General features: G+C 40.3%; 1 long non-coding RNA gene and 1 other non-coding gene across 2 annotated transcripts; both read right to left on the bottom strand.

Moving 5' to 3' along the window:
* Positions 1–1,487: 1,487 nt before the first annotated feature.
* On the bottom strand, positions 1,488–15,673 carry LOC111023595 (uncharacterized). The gene is made up of 3 exons (XR_002603159.2): positions 15,451–15,673; positions 2,079–2,488; positions 1,488–1,948 (listed from the first exon to the last, which is right to left on the bottom strand). It is a non-coding gene; the product is annotated as an uncharacterized LOC111023595 (long non-coding RNA).
* LOC148211394 (small nucleolar RNA R71) lies at positions 4,189–4,295 on the bottom strand. Its single transcript, XR_015791089.1, has one exon. It is a non-coding gene; the product is annotated as a small nucleolar RNA R71 (small nucleolar RNA).
* Positions 15,674–16,754: the final 1,081 nt, after the last annotated feature.

Below are 16,754 nucleotides of genomic sequence, written 5' to 3' on the forward strand. Positions count from 1 at the left end.
GCAACATTTGGAACATCATTGGTTTAAGCTCAAAGTTTGCGTGGGCTGGAATAGGGTTCACTATCCTTGAATCAAAGTTCTGAAAAGCTGTGGCGGCATATTCTCGCATTGCAACGTCTCTGTTGTCCGCCATCTGGATATGGTTGAATTCATCATTTCTTGCATGATCCCTCATATTACCGTTAACAGCAGGTGGATCAACCGGATCACGAGGTGGAATATCTGCCATTGATGTGCTCGTACTCTCTACCTCACTTTCAGGACTGATTTCACCTTCTCTCTCTTTTTGCTTTTCTAGTTGTTTTCGAAGTCTTTGCTCCTTTCGAGTTTTTCGAAGGGTCCGCTCAATCTCAGGGTCAAGGGGTAGAAGAAAGATCTTGTGCTCATGCACTTTAACTTACCCTTGTGAGATAAACGAACAAAAATATAGAACAAAAACGGTGGATGGAAATTACACCCAACAACAATTCACAAAAATAAAAACTAAAAGAATTTTAAAATAATTTTGAAACTAAAGTCCCCAGAAACGGCGCAAAAAACTTGACTGGTGGTTATGCTGAACGCACGCACTAAGCGTGGTAACAGTTCTATAGATGCAAGCGCACACCCGTCAGAGTAATATAAAATGGATGGAGTATCCAAGTATCGATTCTCAAGGACTTCTAAATAATTTCCAAACTCTAAAGTTTTAATGAATAGTGAACGTTGAAATGAGTGATTCTTGTAAAATGGGAAGTGGTCACAAATAATGGTTTTGGATTTGGGATTTGGTATTATAATGGTAAAACCTAGTCCAAATTACTTCAAGTTAGCCAACAAAGAATCAAGGATACGCTAAGGACGATATGCATTTTACTTTGGGAACCAACGACTACGCTTTTCACTTGACTTATGTCTAAGCAAGTTCAAAGTCCTAAGACATTCCCTAATATGTCTATTATGAGAGATATCTTAGTTTTAGGATGGAAATAGTCGCAACCTCGGGTTAAGGTCCTATGTTTAGGCTACTTAACCGGAACCCTTATGTCTAAGGCGCTCCTCTCCTCGGTTTAACCACTCAACAATGCAAATAAGCAACCTTTTCAGTATTGATTTGTTAAGACTTACAGTGGCCTTCTCTAAATCCTAACTTTTTGGAAAAACATGATGAGCAATGAATGGAAAGCAAAAACACTACTTCTTAGCAACCCTTTTTAGAAATAAAAGGCTAACTATCCATAACCGGGCTAGAGACGGGAATTTAGAAAGACATATTGAAGAAAATACAGCAAGTAAAATGGTTGAAATTGGAATGCATGTGTGAAAAACAAAAGTTAACTAACGGAGAGTTTTTCTCGGGATTGAGAGCTTTGCCCTTCTCTTTCAAGCAAGGGGGAGTGTCACGTGCTCTTTCCTCCAAAAACACAACTCTCTAAAAAAATAAAGTAAAGGCAAAGGGAAGATAAGCAAAGTGCTGGATTTTTATATATTTGAATAGGTAGAAAATAACTAAGTACAAATGGAAACAAAACAAAGCTCAATAAAGGAATGTAAAGTGCTCGTGATTTAAAACCAAAAGCAACTAATGAAAGCAACTCAAAAGTACTTAGAAAGCAACAAAGAAACACTAAAAATGATCAAGAGAAGGAAGCAAGGCTTGATGAATTTGGTGGAGAAGCTGCTGGAATTTATAGCTGTGCAGAATTGGTTAGGTAGGTCCTAAAATGATGGTGAATCACCCATTTCAAACTCCTTTGACTGACTAAATCGTGCTCAAACTGATAGTGGAACACTTCTTCTACACGTATGCATCGGTTGGAACCACCAAAATGCATTGGAAGACGCGTTTCATTAAGGGCAAAGTTGGAAGAAAAACAGTTTTCTGCAGCCTTCCTAGGCGTCTGGCGCCTTCCATGAGGATGTTTTCGACTTTTTGCTTCTTTTGATTAATTTGCACTCCCAAATGGTCCTAAAATGTCATAAATACAATATAAGCCAACCACAAACCATCATATATGAATTTTGCATGAATTTGAACTCAAACGACCGAGAAAAAGTCTGAAACAAAGTTAAAACATAGTAAAAACAGCATCTAAAACCTTCTTTTTACGCATGTAAACAAGCGTAATCAGTCCCCTCCTTCATATGCTTGTTGTAAACGTATTTAAGTGCCTCGTGTCTCAAAGTCGATGAAGGTTACCCGAACATTGCCTTTAATGAATCCAAGATTTCCTTTGCAGTCATCAAGGGTTCATGTTTCTTTGCCAATACATCAGTCATTCTGGCAAGAATGTAGATACGGGCCTTATCGTTGGCTTTGACCCATCGATAAAATGCTTCTCGAACATTTCGGTTGGCATTTGCGGCAGGGGTTTATGGACATTCCTCAGTTAAGACGAATCGTAGGTCATCGACGACCAGTATTGTATTCAGATTGTTTTTCCACGTTGAATAATTATCTCCGTTTAGTTTTCCCGAAGCTAAGAGTTGAACTATTGAGCTATTCATGCTGAAAAACAAACATACTTTATATAAGTTCTAAATCCAATTTTAAGTTTAGCAAATTCCAATAAAGTACCCAATTTTTATTTATATTTGCAACGATACTTCAATGGTTTAGAACAGCCTCCACCGAGAGACAGTCAACCATTCCTCCATTGAATTAAGAAAATCTTGACGAAATGCTAATACCAGAATAACTGTTATTTCTATAGCCTTTAGTTATCGTTTGGTTTGGTCAAGAATATACTAACTCTTAGTAATTCTTGTAAGTGTGACCTTCCACTTTCAGACATCTAAGATTAGGATCAATATGCTCCAGACAACTGTTAGGATTTAGAGAAGGCCACTGTAAGTCTTAACAAGTCAATACTGAAAAGGTTGCTTATTTGCATTGTTGAGTGGTTAAACCGAGGAGAGGAGCGCCTTAGACATAAGGGTTCCGCTTAAGTAGCCTAGACATAGGACCTTAACCCGAGGTTGCGACTATTTCCATCCTAAAACTAAGATATCTCTCGTAATAGACATATTAGGGAATGTCTTAGGACTTTGAACTTGCTTAGACATAAGTCAAGTGAGAAGCGTAGTCGTTGGTTTCTAAAGTAAAATGCATATTGTCATTAGCATGTCCTTGATTCTTTGTTGGCTAACTTGAAGTAATTCGGGTTAGGTTTTATCATTATAAGTCCAAATCCCAAATCCAAAACCATTATTTGTGACCACTTCCCATTTACAAGAATCACTCATTTCAACATTTACTATTCTTTAAAACTTTAGAGTTTGGAAATTATTTAGAAGTCCTTGAGGATCGATACTTGGATACTCCATCCATTTTATATTACTCTGACAGGTGTGCGCTTGCATCTATATAATTGTTACCACGCTTAGTGCGTGCGTTCAGCAAACCACCAGTCAAGTTTTTGGCGCCGTTGTCGGGGACTTTAGTTTTAAAATTATTTTCAAATTGTTTTAGTTTTTATTTTTGTGAATTGTTGTTGGGTGTAATTTCCATCCACCGTTTTTGTTCTATATTTTTGGTTGTTTATCTCACAAGAGTAAGTTAAAGTGCATGAGCACAAGATCTTTTCTTCTGCCCCTTGACCCTGAGATTGAGCGGACCCTTCGAAAAACTCGAAAGAAGCAAAGACTTCGAAAACAACTAGAAAAGCAAAAAGAGAGAGAAGGTGAAATCAGTCCTGAAAGTGAGGTAGAGAGTACGAGCACATTAATGGCAGATATTCCACCTCGTGATCCGGTTGATCCACCTGCTGTTAACGTTAATATGAGGAATCATGCGAGAAATGATGAATTCAACCATATTCAGATGGCGGACAACAGAGACGTGGCAATGCGAGAATATGCCACCACAGCTTTTCAGAACTTTGATTCAGGGATAGTCAACTCTATTCCAGCCCACACAAACTTTGAGCTTAAACCAATGATGTTCCAAATGTTGCAGACAATTGGACATTTTGGAGGGCATGAACATGAGGATCCACATGATCATCTGAAATCATTGATTCAAATTGCAAATGCATTTCGATTACCTGGTATAACAGACGATGCTCTTAGACTAACACTTTTTCCATTTTCTTTGAAGGACCAAGCTAGAGCACATGGCTCAATGCATTTCCACCGGGATCCATCACCACATGGGGGTCGTTAGTGGAGAAGTTCTTAACAAAATTCGTCCCACCTACTCGCCACGCTGATATCAGAGAGGAGATCATCTTCTTTAGACAGTATGATCGTGAACCTGTTCACGAGGCGTGGGAAAGATTTAAAGAACTAATCAGGAAATGTCCGAACCATGGCTTGCCGGCATGCATCCAGATAGAACATTTCTTTAGAGGTTTAGATCATCCTACTAAGATGATGCTAAACAATGCTGCCAACGGAGCCTTTACAAAGAAGACATTCAACGAGATAGTTGACATCCTAAATGACTTAGCTTCACACAACGAACTATGGTGTTCGCAAAGATCTAGGGCAGCACCAAAGAAGCAAGATCCAGCTGGAGTTTTGGCTCTGGACATTGCGACCTCGATGCAAAAAGAGATGGTTACAATGAACCAGAGGCTGAAAGAGATGGCGTTGGGAATAAAAAATCCATTAGCCACACCGATACAACCCGTGCAGTCAGATTATTGCACTCCTGCCCCTGTTTGCCAAGTCAACGATCTCGTTTGTTCATTTTGCAGTGAAAACCATATTTATGATAATTGTCCACATAACCCTGCTTCCGTTTTTTATGTAGGACATGGGAACAATAGGAACTTTAACCCATATTCGAACACCTACAACCCAGGTTGAAGGCACCACCCTAATTTCTCATGGGGAGGTCAAGGAGGTTCGAGCGGTTTTAATCAAGGGCAGAGCCAGCAGAACAAGCAGCCCTATGTTCCACCTACACAGCAATACATCCCGCTGCCGCAACAACAGTACAATCAGAGAACACAGACTCCACCAGTTCAAAATAACAACTCAAATCTTGAGAATATGATGAAGGAGTACATGGCCCGAACCGACGCAGTGATACAATCCCAAGCGGCATCAATGAGGAATTTCGAGACCCAATTGGGACAGCTCGCCAATGAATTGAAGAATAGACCACAAGGTTCTTTCCTAGGCCATACTGAATTACCAAAACGAGAAAGGAAAGAACAGTGCAAAGCTGTCACCCTTAGAAGTGGACTGGCATATGATGGACCAACAATGCCAACAACAGATGTACAGATTCCGTCCACTGAACCAACTGTAAAGATACCAGAAAATCCAACAACACCAGAAAAAGAAAATACTAGAAAAGGTAATGAGGACACCCCGAGTGTTCCTCCACAGGTACAACCTTCTTTTACCCATACTCCCCCGTTTCCCCAATGATTAGTTAAGAAAAATAATGATTCCCAGTTTAGAAAATTTTTAGATATTTTAAAACAATTGCATATAAATATACCATTAGTGGATGCTCTAGAACAGATGCCAAATTATGCTAAGTTTTTGAAAGATATAGTTTCTAGGAAGAAAAAGATAGGAGAGCATGAACTGGTAGCCATGACAAAATGTAGTAGTGAAGCTGTGGGCAGCCCGCTACCCATGAAATGTAACGATCCTGGCAGTTTTACCATTCCATGTTCCATAGGAGGAAAAAACTTAGGTAGGGCATTATGTGATCTAGGCGCTAGCATTAATCTTATGCCATTATCAGTTTTCAAATCTTTAGGCATAGGAGAAGCTAGACCTACTACGGTTACCCTCCAACTAGCAGATAGATCTATCATAAGACCTGAGGGAAAGATAAAAGATGTTTTAGTCCAGGTGGACAAATTCATTTTCCCTGGAGACTTTATCATTCTAGATTGCGAGGCAGACTTAGACGTTCCCATTATTTTGGGAAGACCATTTCTAGCCACTGAGGATACAATTTTTAATGTGAGGAAGGGAGAAATTACAATGAGGGTACATAATGAAGAAGTTAAATTTAACGTTCTAGACGCCATGAAATTACCAGGAGACTTTGAAGAGTGCTCTGCTATAACTAACTTGAATCTTGTTATGTTTGATGAGTTTTATGACTTGTTTAGTTACAGAGATTGGAGAAGAGCTTGATAAGATAGCAGAAGGACCAGAAGATGTGACTAATCCTGTTGAAAAAATACAAAAAGAAGAATGCAAGTCGTTACTTCCGTCCATAGTGGAACCACCTACTTTGGAGCAGAAGCCATTGCTGTCGCATTTGAAATATGCGTATCTAGGGGATAACGACACTTTACCAGTTATTATAGCTTACAATTTATCACCTGCTAATGAATATTCTTTATTGCAGATTTTGGAGAAGCACAAAAAGGCCATTGGATGGACGATAGCAGATGTCCGAGGGATAAGCCCGACCTTTTGCATGCACAAAATCTTATTGGAAGAAGATGCTGAGAACTTTATCGAGAGTCAAAGGCAATTTTCTTATGAGAATGCTAAGCTGTTTAAGGAAAAAACTAAACAGTGGTATGATAGGCGTCTTCGGCCAAACAATCTTCAAGAAGGTGATCTGGTTCTATTATTCAATTCTAGGTTGAAACTTTTTCCTGGGAAACTTAAGTCTAGATGGTCTGGTCCCTTTAAAATTTTTAAAGTCTACCCATATGGGGCAGTGGATTGAGTTGACTCTAAGGGAAGTATTTTTAAAGTAAATGGGCAGCGACTTAAGCCGTATTTTGGAGAACCAGTGGAGAGAGGAAAAACCTCTATTCAACTTTCAGGTCAATAAATATTTGCGAAAAATGTTTTTTCCTTCTTATCCGTTTTTGAAAGAACAAAAGTAAAGGAAGGAAGTTTGTGTATCTTACATTCTTTTTGTTTAATTATAAAAAGTTTTTCTTATTAAGAGAATGTTTTTGAAAACATTGAAAGACAAAAAGAAAAAAAAAAGTTGAAAAAACTTTTTTTTTACGCAGGCGCCTGACGCCTGCCCTTTGCGAATATAAATCACGCAGGCGCCTGGCGCCTGCCCTGTTTTTCCAGTAGTTCGAATTTCGTTTTCCTTCGTGATTTGGGTTTCATTTTTCGACTTTTATGGGTTTTATTTCAGGTCAAACATTAATCCTTTGTGATTTAAGTTTCAAATCTCTCCTTAAACTCAAAAATACTTCAATTCTTGTTCCCCTAATCCTATTTTGAGTTCAATCTTATTTTTTTCCTTTTAGGTTTAGGAAACCTAGTTGAACTTAAATCTCAATCCCTTTCCATTTAGGATTTAGTTTGGGGAAAGCTGTAAATAGACCCATTGCCTAAGCTTTACAACTCCACCAAAACCCACACAACTCTCTTCTTCCTCTTGTTTTTTCGGCAAAACTCACTCCCTTCATCACCCTTGTTTTCGATTTTCAGCCACCACCAAAAAGAAGAAGAAATTTCCAGCATTTGCTTACATCTATGGCTTGTTCTTCTCAACATACTTCACTTCCTACCTCTTCTACTCAAGCTCCAAATGCCACAAGCATTCCTTTTCCACCATTGGAGAACTTCCAACACCACATGGTTTCAGATTCTAGGCTAGCCGCTGTTAGGGGAGGAAACCCGCTTCAAACATTTGAATGTCCTCCATCCCAAGCTCCTACACAACATCCTATAATGAGCCCACATGGTTATGTTAATTTTCAGCAACTACCCACCTTTAATATACCTTAAAACAGTGAGTTTAGGGCTGAAAATCCTCAACAACTTCCTCCAATGATCAATCCGGGTATGTACCAACCGTTTATGTTTAACTCGGTTCCTTCCTATCATTTTCCCTTGTCCCAAATGCAAATTCCAGCTAGTGTTCATCCTTATGGAATGCCAAACCCATCTACTCTATTTCCTAGCCTTCCACCTTATTATGGAATGGGTCATTGGGTACCTCCACATAATTATGGGATGATTTCACCTAGGGTTCCCCCACCACCTCAACTTTCATTCCTAGAAAGAGGACCTCAAGCACCACAATTGAACCCTAACATATTGAGTACCTTTAACATGGGACAAATAAAACCCTTAGAGCCTCCTAGGATGCCAACCCCAACCAATATGCCAATGGATGCAGGAGATGAGCATGGAGGAGAGCAAGAGAAGAGCCATAGCCATAGGCTAGAGCCCGGGGTGTCGATAGGGCAAAAGAGGAAGGGCAAGGAGGTGATGACAGACCCAGAAATTGAGGAAGATGGGAGTAGTAGGCGTCTGACGCCTAAGGATTCGACTATGGAGAACAGAGACGAGGAGCAGTTTTATTCATCTCCATTGATTATTACACCGGAAGATGGTAATGATGATTTTCTACTAGTTTCACGAGGCCATTGTTCAAATATGCCGGAAACAGAGGATACCGAGAACGAAGTGGTGAGAACAGATACTCAGGAACCTTCCCCATTGGATACACCTACAGAAAGAGCGTTTTGTAGTCACCAAGAGTTGCCTACTGGGGCAACTGGATCTACTCCGTTGGCAACGGATGAGTATGTCACACCGATGGCCACTCTACCAGGGGTAAGGGATGCTCACACTATTCCTTCTAATGCAGTTAACCCGCTTAGGTGTGATACAGGTAGATCCAAGGTTAGGGAGAATAGTACTCAAGAACCTACCAGCCAAGAAGATCCTGAGGACACGCAGACGATAAGGGAAATGTTCCAATACAAGAGGCGGGAGAAAAAGAGTTCAAAACGTCGTGCAGTTCAGGCTAAGAAGCCGACAGTGCCCATGAATGAACCTAAAACGAGAGCTGCGAAAGCTAAAGCAGCTGAAGCTAAGAAGAAGGTAGTGGCACCTAGGCCAGTTGATACAATTGAACTGGACTTGTCTGAGGGAGAGGAGGTCGAGACGAAATGGAACGCGGCAAATTTAGCCACTCGAACTTCATTAATGAAATCCCATAAGATTATGACAGAATTAGGATTCGACCTCACTCTAGGAGATGTGCCTGATGATTGGAGGGAGACCGCTAGAGATAAAGAATGGAGACCACTCATTCAGCCAATACAATGTGAGGCTTTGGAGTTAGTCAGAGAGTTCTATGCTGTTGTCCATCCCCAGTCACATATAGCCATAGTGCGCGGGAAGGAAACACGGTTTGATGCCATTCAGATCAACTACACCTTCAACATTGAGAATATCAGAGATGCTGTGGGCAATAAGATGTTAGTGACTCCGACTCTAGAACAGCTTGATGAGGCTCTAGAATTTGTTGGGAAGCCCTCTGCCACTTGGGATTTGACTACTCATGGCAAGGTACGACTAAAACCCGAGGATGTTTCCCTAGCTGCTGCAGGATGGTTATACATAGTCAAAAATAGAATTCTGCCAACGGAGCATGATGAGCATGTCACTCAGGATAGGGCACTGCTGGTTTATGCCATGCTAAAGGGCATAGATGTGAATTATGGAGAATTGATCAATACCAGTATCCATGAGTGTGCCCACCGGACACGTGGTAAGCTTTATCACCCACGTTTGGTCACTTCTTTATGCTTGCGACAAGGTGTACAGCTTCCTGATGATCAAATTAAGAGAGATGCCCCAATTGTGAAAGAGAAGAATATTCGGAGAATTATCACTCATGCGCTACAAAGAAGGGAAGGTACTGGGATGTCTCCTACATCGGAGATGCATCGTCTCCGAGAGGAGAACCAACAGTTGCGAGATCAGGTTCGAGAAGTCGTGCAACATATCTACAACTTGAGGGTTTCATTGGATTTTGCAATTTTACCTTCATGGCCTCCAGCGCTAGCTGCTATCCTTGGTCATCCATCTTCCAGTACTGACACTGATCCTAGTCCATAACCTCCAACTTCATGAAAGGGAGGTTCTTTCTTTGCTATTTTTTTTTTGTGTATTACTCTTTTGGTTAATGACGTAGTTTGCATATTCTAGCATTACTACGCATGTTTTTTATGTTTCGAGCTCAGTTGAAGCATGTATAAATTAGTATCGTTTATCTTCTGATCACTTAAAGTATGCCTTCACTTAGCCTTAGTTTAGATTTTCGGATGCCTACTTTGAAGCATCTGTGTTGTGCATGTGATTTCATGTCGATGATGATTCTAAGAGATTGCTAAGTTTTCTGTTCTATGCCTGACTAAGCTTTGAGCTATTTCCTTTGTTTATGTGATAAACCCATTTTCTTTTATGTCTTTTTGATCTTTGCAGACTTTAAACTTTTTCTTTACCCCTATATAGGAAGTCCTTGTCCTTTTTACTGTTAAGCCTTTTTCATCCGATGCAAAAGTCTTTTCCCAGTGAGGACACTGTCTCTCTTAAGTTTGGGGGGGACAGTCGTTGTGTCAGTCGTTGTTTCAGAAAGATAAAGTGTTATTTATATTTGAAAACTCATGCTATTTTCTTTTGAAAAAGAGTCAGTTGGAAAAACAAATGCTATTACAGAAAGAAAGTGTTGAAAAGCACTTAGCTTAAAACAAAACAAAACAAAACAAAACAAAAGTTGCAGAAGAGTAAAAAAGAGTATTGTTGAGAGAAAATAAGAGTGGGGAAAAGACTTGTGTTAGAAAGAAAAGAGTGGTAAAAACAATGAGAGTTAAAGAAAATGTAGTTATGATTTCCGAGGCCTACTGTAGACACCCATTTAGTTTTGGGTTGGGTGTTGACTTTGAAAATAGCAGTAAGGATGGTGATAAGTGATTTCGTGTTTCTCATTGTCGTCGTCTTATGACCTAGCTGTTAGTTTCAAAGTCTTTCTACGAGTAGCTGTGGTTGAAACCGATGTTAGTGTGTGGAAACCTCAGGGGCTAGTAGCCGGTCTTTTAGATGTAAAAGTCTTAGTGTAAGGAGGGAGTGTGCAGATTCCTTAGGGGTATTTGAAAACGTTTTCTATTTTTGAAAGGAAAAAGGATTTTGAAAGAGAAAGTTTTTATCATTTCAAACTTGGTTTATAGTGACTAAGCTTACAAAGGCAATAGAATGGTAAGCTTTGACATCTTTTCCCTGAGACAATTTATGATTGAACATCTCGGTTGCTTTTGCTTTACCTTGTCCATGTGTTAGAAAGCTGATTAAAGTTGCTAAGTTTTGCTTGAGGACAAGCAAAAAGTTAAGTTTAGGGGTGTGATTACGCTTGTTTACATGCGTAAAAAGAAGGTTTTATATGCTGTTTTTACTATGCTTTAGCTTTGTTTCGGATTTTTCTCGGTCGTTTGAGTTCCAATTCATGCAAAATTTATATACGATGGTTTGTGGTTGGCTTATATTATATTTATGACATTTTAGGACCATTTGGGAGTGGAAATTAATCAAAAGAAGCAAAAAGTCAGAAATACCAACATAGGAGGCGCCAGGTGTCACAACCATACTAGTAGAGAGTAGGTTGTGACGCCCACGTAGTGTGCAAGTGTCAGCGACAAGCATATGTCGCCCATCGGGCCATGTCAAGGGCCGATAGTGAAGTGCCGTGATGCGACCAAGGAGGATGGTGCATCACCTATCACACCATATGGATGTGCTCAAGAATGCCTAGAGAAGGCATATGCAGAATGCAAAGCGAAGGCGACGTCAGTGGTGTCGGTGACAAGCTCAACGGGGGCCAGTTGGGGCCCCGGGCCACGACCCTAGAAGTTGTGGTTCCGTCAAGAGTTTGGACGAGCGGCTTTAAAGTTAGATGCATATTAGTGAGATATGTAAGCACGCCAAGTTTCGTGTCAATCGGAGTTCAAACGTGCACTCTACGTTGGCGAGTGACTCCTCGCCACTTTCGACGTTCATGCCTGCCAAGTCAAGTTTGCCTTAGAATGTACCTTAGGGGGAGGCATGGTGTTGGCTGTCCACCACCCCTGGGCCATGTCAGGGCCTAAGTGAGCCACCCCATGGCACATGCGTGTGTCATGGCGAGGGCGAGCGTCTACAAGACGAGTGTCTTGGGCGACTTCCGTCGAGGATAGAAAACTCGAGGACAGTGTCGGGCGGCACGGGTGTGCCGGCATTGCGCCTCGGTCCATGTGTCGGAGGTTGCACCACGGGGGTCCCTATGCGGTACGGTATGCTCAAACGACACGGCACGAGCGCAAGAGTCGTCGTGCCACGATAGTGTCCGGATGGCTGGATGTCCGGAAGGTCCCGATCATTAAGACAAGCACATGGGTCAGTTCTCGGTATGCGTGCCCAAGTGAGCAGTGAAGCCCGATGACATCCCGACGCTCGGGGTGACATCCTAAAGTACCGGTGGGCACCCGGTAAGTGAGAAAAAGCTAGTCTTGGCCCGGTAAGCGGCAAGACTCATCCCGGTTGCCAAGTTTAGTCATTCCTTGTCCGGAAGTCGGCAGGAATCATCCCGGCAGTACCTGGTAAGGCCGTTTAGCCCGTTATTGAATAGTTTCTCGGCAGGAATGGTCTTAGAGGCGTCCGATGGGCCCGATAAGCTAGTTCTGACATAGTTAAGCGGCAGGAATGTCCCGGTTGTACCCGGTTGGCGTTTTAAGCTCGTTCTGGCCTCGTTATAGGTCAGAACTCATCCCGGTAAGGTCCTGGCTCATCGTAGGAGCAGGACGATCGAGTGACCGAGAACCAAGATGGTTGAAAACAAGTTGCGACGTCGCGTTCAGAAGACCTTGGCCTAGAGTAGAGGCAAGGTAGAGCCGTGGGACTTGGCCTAGTGTAGAGGCAAGCCGACTAGAGTCGCGTTAGAGTTTAAATGCACGTACGGGCGACGTGCATTGCCGAGTCAAGGGAGAATTCCGCTGTAAGTGAAACTCGGTCGAGGAAGAAAGAACCTCGCCTAAGGTTCGACGAAGCCACGAAAGGGCGTGAAAAGTGGATTGGAGCTAGAGTTCCTCGTAAGGCTGGCCATGGTCTAGCTTAGATCATGGCGCCGCACGGTTGAAAAATGTACGACCGTGACACCAGGCGCCTGCGTGCCTGCAGAAAAACAGTTTTTCTTCCAACTTTGCCCTTAATGAAACGCGTCTTCCAATGCGTTTTGGTGGTTCCAACCGATGCATACGTGTAGAAGAAGTGTTCCACTATCAGTTTGAGCACAATTTGGTCAGTCAAAAGAGTTGGAAATGGGTGATTCATCATCGTTTTAGGACCTACCTAACCAATTCTGCACAGCTATAAATTCCAGCAACTTCTCCACCAAATTCATCAAGCCTTGCTTCCTTCTCTTGATCATTTTTAGTGTTTCTTTATTGCTTTCTAAGTACATTTGAGTTTCTTTCATTAGTTGCTTTTGGTTTTTATATCCCGAGCACTTTACATTCCTTTATTGAGCTTTGTTTTGTTTTCGTTTGTACTTAGTTATTTTCTACTTATTCAAATATATAAAAATCCAGCACTTTGCTTCTCTTCTCTTTGCCTTTACTTTATTTTTAGTTAAGAGAGTTGTGTTTTTGGAGGAAAGAGCATGTGACACTCCCCCTTGCTTGAAAGAGAAGGGCGAAGCTCTCAATCCCGAGAAAAACTCTCCGTTAGTTAACTTTTGTTGTTCACACATGCATTCCACATTCAACCATTTTACTTGCTGTATTTTCTTCAATATGTCTTTCTAAATTCCCGTCTCTAGCCCGGTTATGGATAGTTAGCCTTTTATTTCTAAAAAGGGTTGTTAAGAAGTAGTGTTTTTGCTTTCCATTCATTGCTCAACATATTTTCTCAAAAAGTTAGGATTTAGAGAAGGCCACTGTAAGTCTTAACAAGTCAATACTGAAAAGGTTGCTTATTTGCATTGTTGAGTGGTTAAACCGAGGAGAGGAGCGCCTTAGACATAAGGGTTCCGCTTAAGTAGCCTAGACATAGGACCTTAACCCGAGGTTGCGACTATTTCCATCCTAAAACTAAGATATCTCTCGTAATAGACATATTAGGGAATGTCTTAGGACTTTGAACTTGCTTAGACATAAGTCAAGTGAGAAGCGTAGTCGTTGGTTTCTAAAGTAAAATGCATATTGTCCTTAGCATGTCCTTGATTCTTTGTTGGCTAACTTGAAGTAATTGGGCTAGGTTTTATCATTATAAGTCCAAATCCCAAATCCAAAACCATTATTTGTGACCACTTCCCATTTACAAGAATCACTCATTTCAACATTCACTATTCTTTAAAACTTTAGAGTTTGGAAATTATTTAGAAGTCCTTGAGGATCGATACTTGGATACTCCATCCATTTTATATTACTCTGACAGGTGTGCGCTTGCATCTATATAATTGTTACCACGCTTAGTGCGTGCGTTCAGCAAACCACCAGTCACTCACGTTGTGAACTCTTAGAGGCGCTAGAGCTAATAGTATGTTACTAATCTCCAGCTGAAGTGTTCTTGACGGTTTAGGGTATACTTTCACTTAGACATATATTTAGGCTAAATAAACATATCCTAAGTTTAGGTGATTGATCCAAATATAACTCTTATATTGGATTTAAACCTACGATGTCTAGGTGATAAACCAGTTTTATTACCTCACACCACTCACGCATGCTCATGAAATTGGTTAACACAACTCAAGAACCGACTCAATCTCCAGGTAGAGGGTGTTCCGTAAACCGTCAACTTAAATACCCCCAGCCTTAGACAAGATTTTATCGGGTGAGTGTTCATGTTTTACCAATTTATGAGTTAACGACCTAGTTTTTTCGTATGAAAACTTTGCATTGGCCATTTAACCCTAAGTGAGCATGCATATTATCTTTGTTACGGATTTTAATGTCTATTTCTTTTATAACACTTATAAACTATAGGCATGCTCCATAACCATACATTCAAATCAAAATTTGAACTTATCATGCATACTATACATTATAACTACTTACAAGATATCTCATGCATGATACATGCTTAATCCTATGGTGGGATTTTAAATCTAAATGGCATACATTATGCACATTCAATATAAAACATTTAATTTATACATTCATAATGCATAATTAAATCAACAATTAAATTGGACCGATTTTGGCATCCTTACAACTAAATTAAACTAAATTATTACAAAACAGTTTTGCAAAAGCTTGAACCGGCCTTGAACCCCTTCAAACTGAACCTCCATGAACCCAAATCGGCTTTAAACAGCACGAACCAGACCGCAAGGGAGGAAAATCGAACCGGGTCGAAATCTTTGTTGCAGGCGGGTCTGAAGCTAAATTTCAGCCTTTATCTCTTTGAATTTGACCAAATTACAACCTAATTTCAACTCTAATGACTCCGGAAGAAAAACAAAATAGAAATAAAAGGACATAATTACAGGCCAAAATTAAGAGGATTGCCAAAACCGTAATATATCCAACTTAATTCAACCACAACATTCATCAAATGGATTTGTACCCACCATATGCAAATGAATGTTATTCTAGATACTCTGATACCACATGATGGATAATATATATACATGCGCAGCAGAAGTGAGCAAGAATCGAAATAACAATCTAGATGCATAATACAACTTAGGATTAAACATGCATGATCATACATTATGATGCTTAGAGATAAGTAGAGAAAAATACAAACCTTTGTAGCTTTTCAAAAATCTTCAAATAGCTCCAATGAAGGACCACCAAGAGATCTTCCTAGCTATTCTCAAGGCTTGGAATAGAGTGGTGGGACTCTTTTTAGAGAAGGAAAAATTTAGAGAAAAGTGGAGCTAAAAAGAGTTATGTAAGCTTTTTTTTTTTAAAATAACCAAAGGTTCCAAGCCCTTTAATATTTGAACAAAGGCCTTCTTAAATAAGCAAATTACATGCAACTCTTGCATGTCAAAGTTCACCAAAAGCTTACAATACATATTTCACTTATGCATGGCATGGCTAAGTGTCAAAATGCATGTCTAAGTTCACCAAAAGCTTACAACACACATTCCACTCATGCATGGCATGGCTAAGTGTCAAAATGCATGTCTAAGTTCACCAAAAGCTTACAACACACATTCCACTTATGCATGCATGGCTAAGTGTCAAAAAGTGGATTTTTTAGATTATTTAAATGTTCCACTCAACAAGTTAGTGGAATTTTCCACCAACTTGGTTAAAAACATTATTTTAATCTACTTTAGTTAACCTTTGACTTTCTCTGGTCAAAGTCAACTATTTGACTTTTTCCAAAATCCAATGTTTGATGAAATCCATGCCTCCGATTATGAATCCACATTCATAATTTTAATATTTAAATCCTATTTAAATATTTTGTCCAAATTTCTCAAATTGATATCATATATCAATTACTTAATCATATCTCATATGATTAACCTAATTCGTACGATTCGAATTATTCCTTCAAATTATTCCAAGTTTATTCCTATATGAGCTAGCCAGGGGACCTTATGGACCTACAGATTATGAGCTTCAACGATCCGAGATTAACCGGTTAAACTCTTTAACCTAGTTAACCAACATTCGTTAACTACCAGGTCACTCCACTAAAGCCCGTAGCTGCACTCTCTTCACTGTAGATATATTATGTCCATTTGATATAACCATGATCGGTAAGTCGACCCTTCACAAGTTGTTCGTAATTACAGCTAGGTCAAAATACCACTTTACCCCTGTAATTACCTCTTGTTCCTTAAGTCCTACTGATCCTCTAATGAACAATGATTTGTAGTCCAACTATCAAATCAAAAATCCTCTCAAACCTTTTGATGAGGATGGCGCCTATTGTTCAAGACCTGGATTCAGCCCTTAAGAGAACAACCTTTCTACTATCCTAAAATTGGGTAGAAGTGAATTCTTTCTTGCACCCTATGTCCCTAGCTATCTACCGGGCCTTACCCCTGAAATGGGAGGCTTATTGAGCCAGCGCTGTTGAGCTGCTCTCAC

Source organism: Momordica charantia (assembly GCF_013281855.1).
Source record: "Momordica charantia cultivar OHB3-1 chromosome 5 unlocalized genomic scaffold, Mcharantia_2.0 BLBB01000005.1, whole genome shotgun sequence".
In the NCBI taxonomy this organism is placed as follows: domain Eukaryota; kingdom Viridiplantae; phylum Streptophyta; class Magnoliopsida; order Cucurbitales; family Cucurbitaceae; genus Momordica; species Momordica charantia.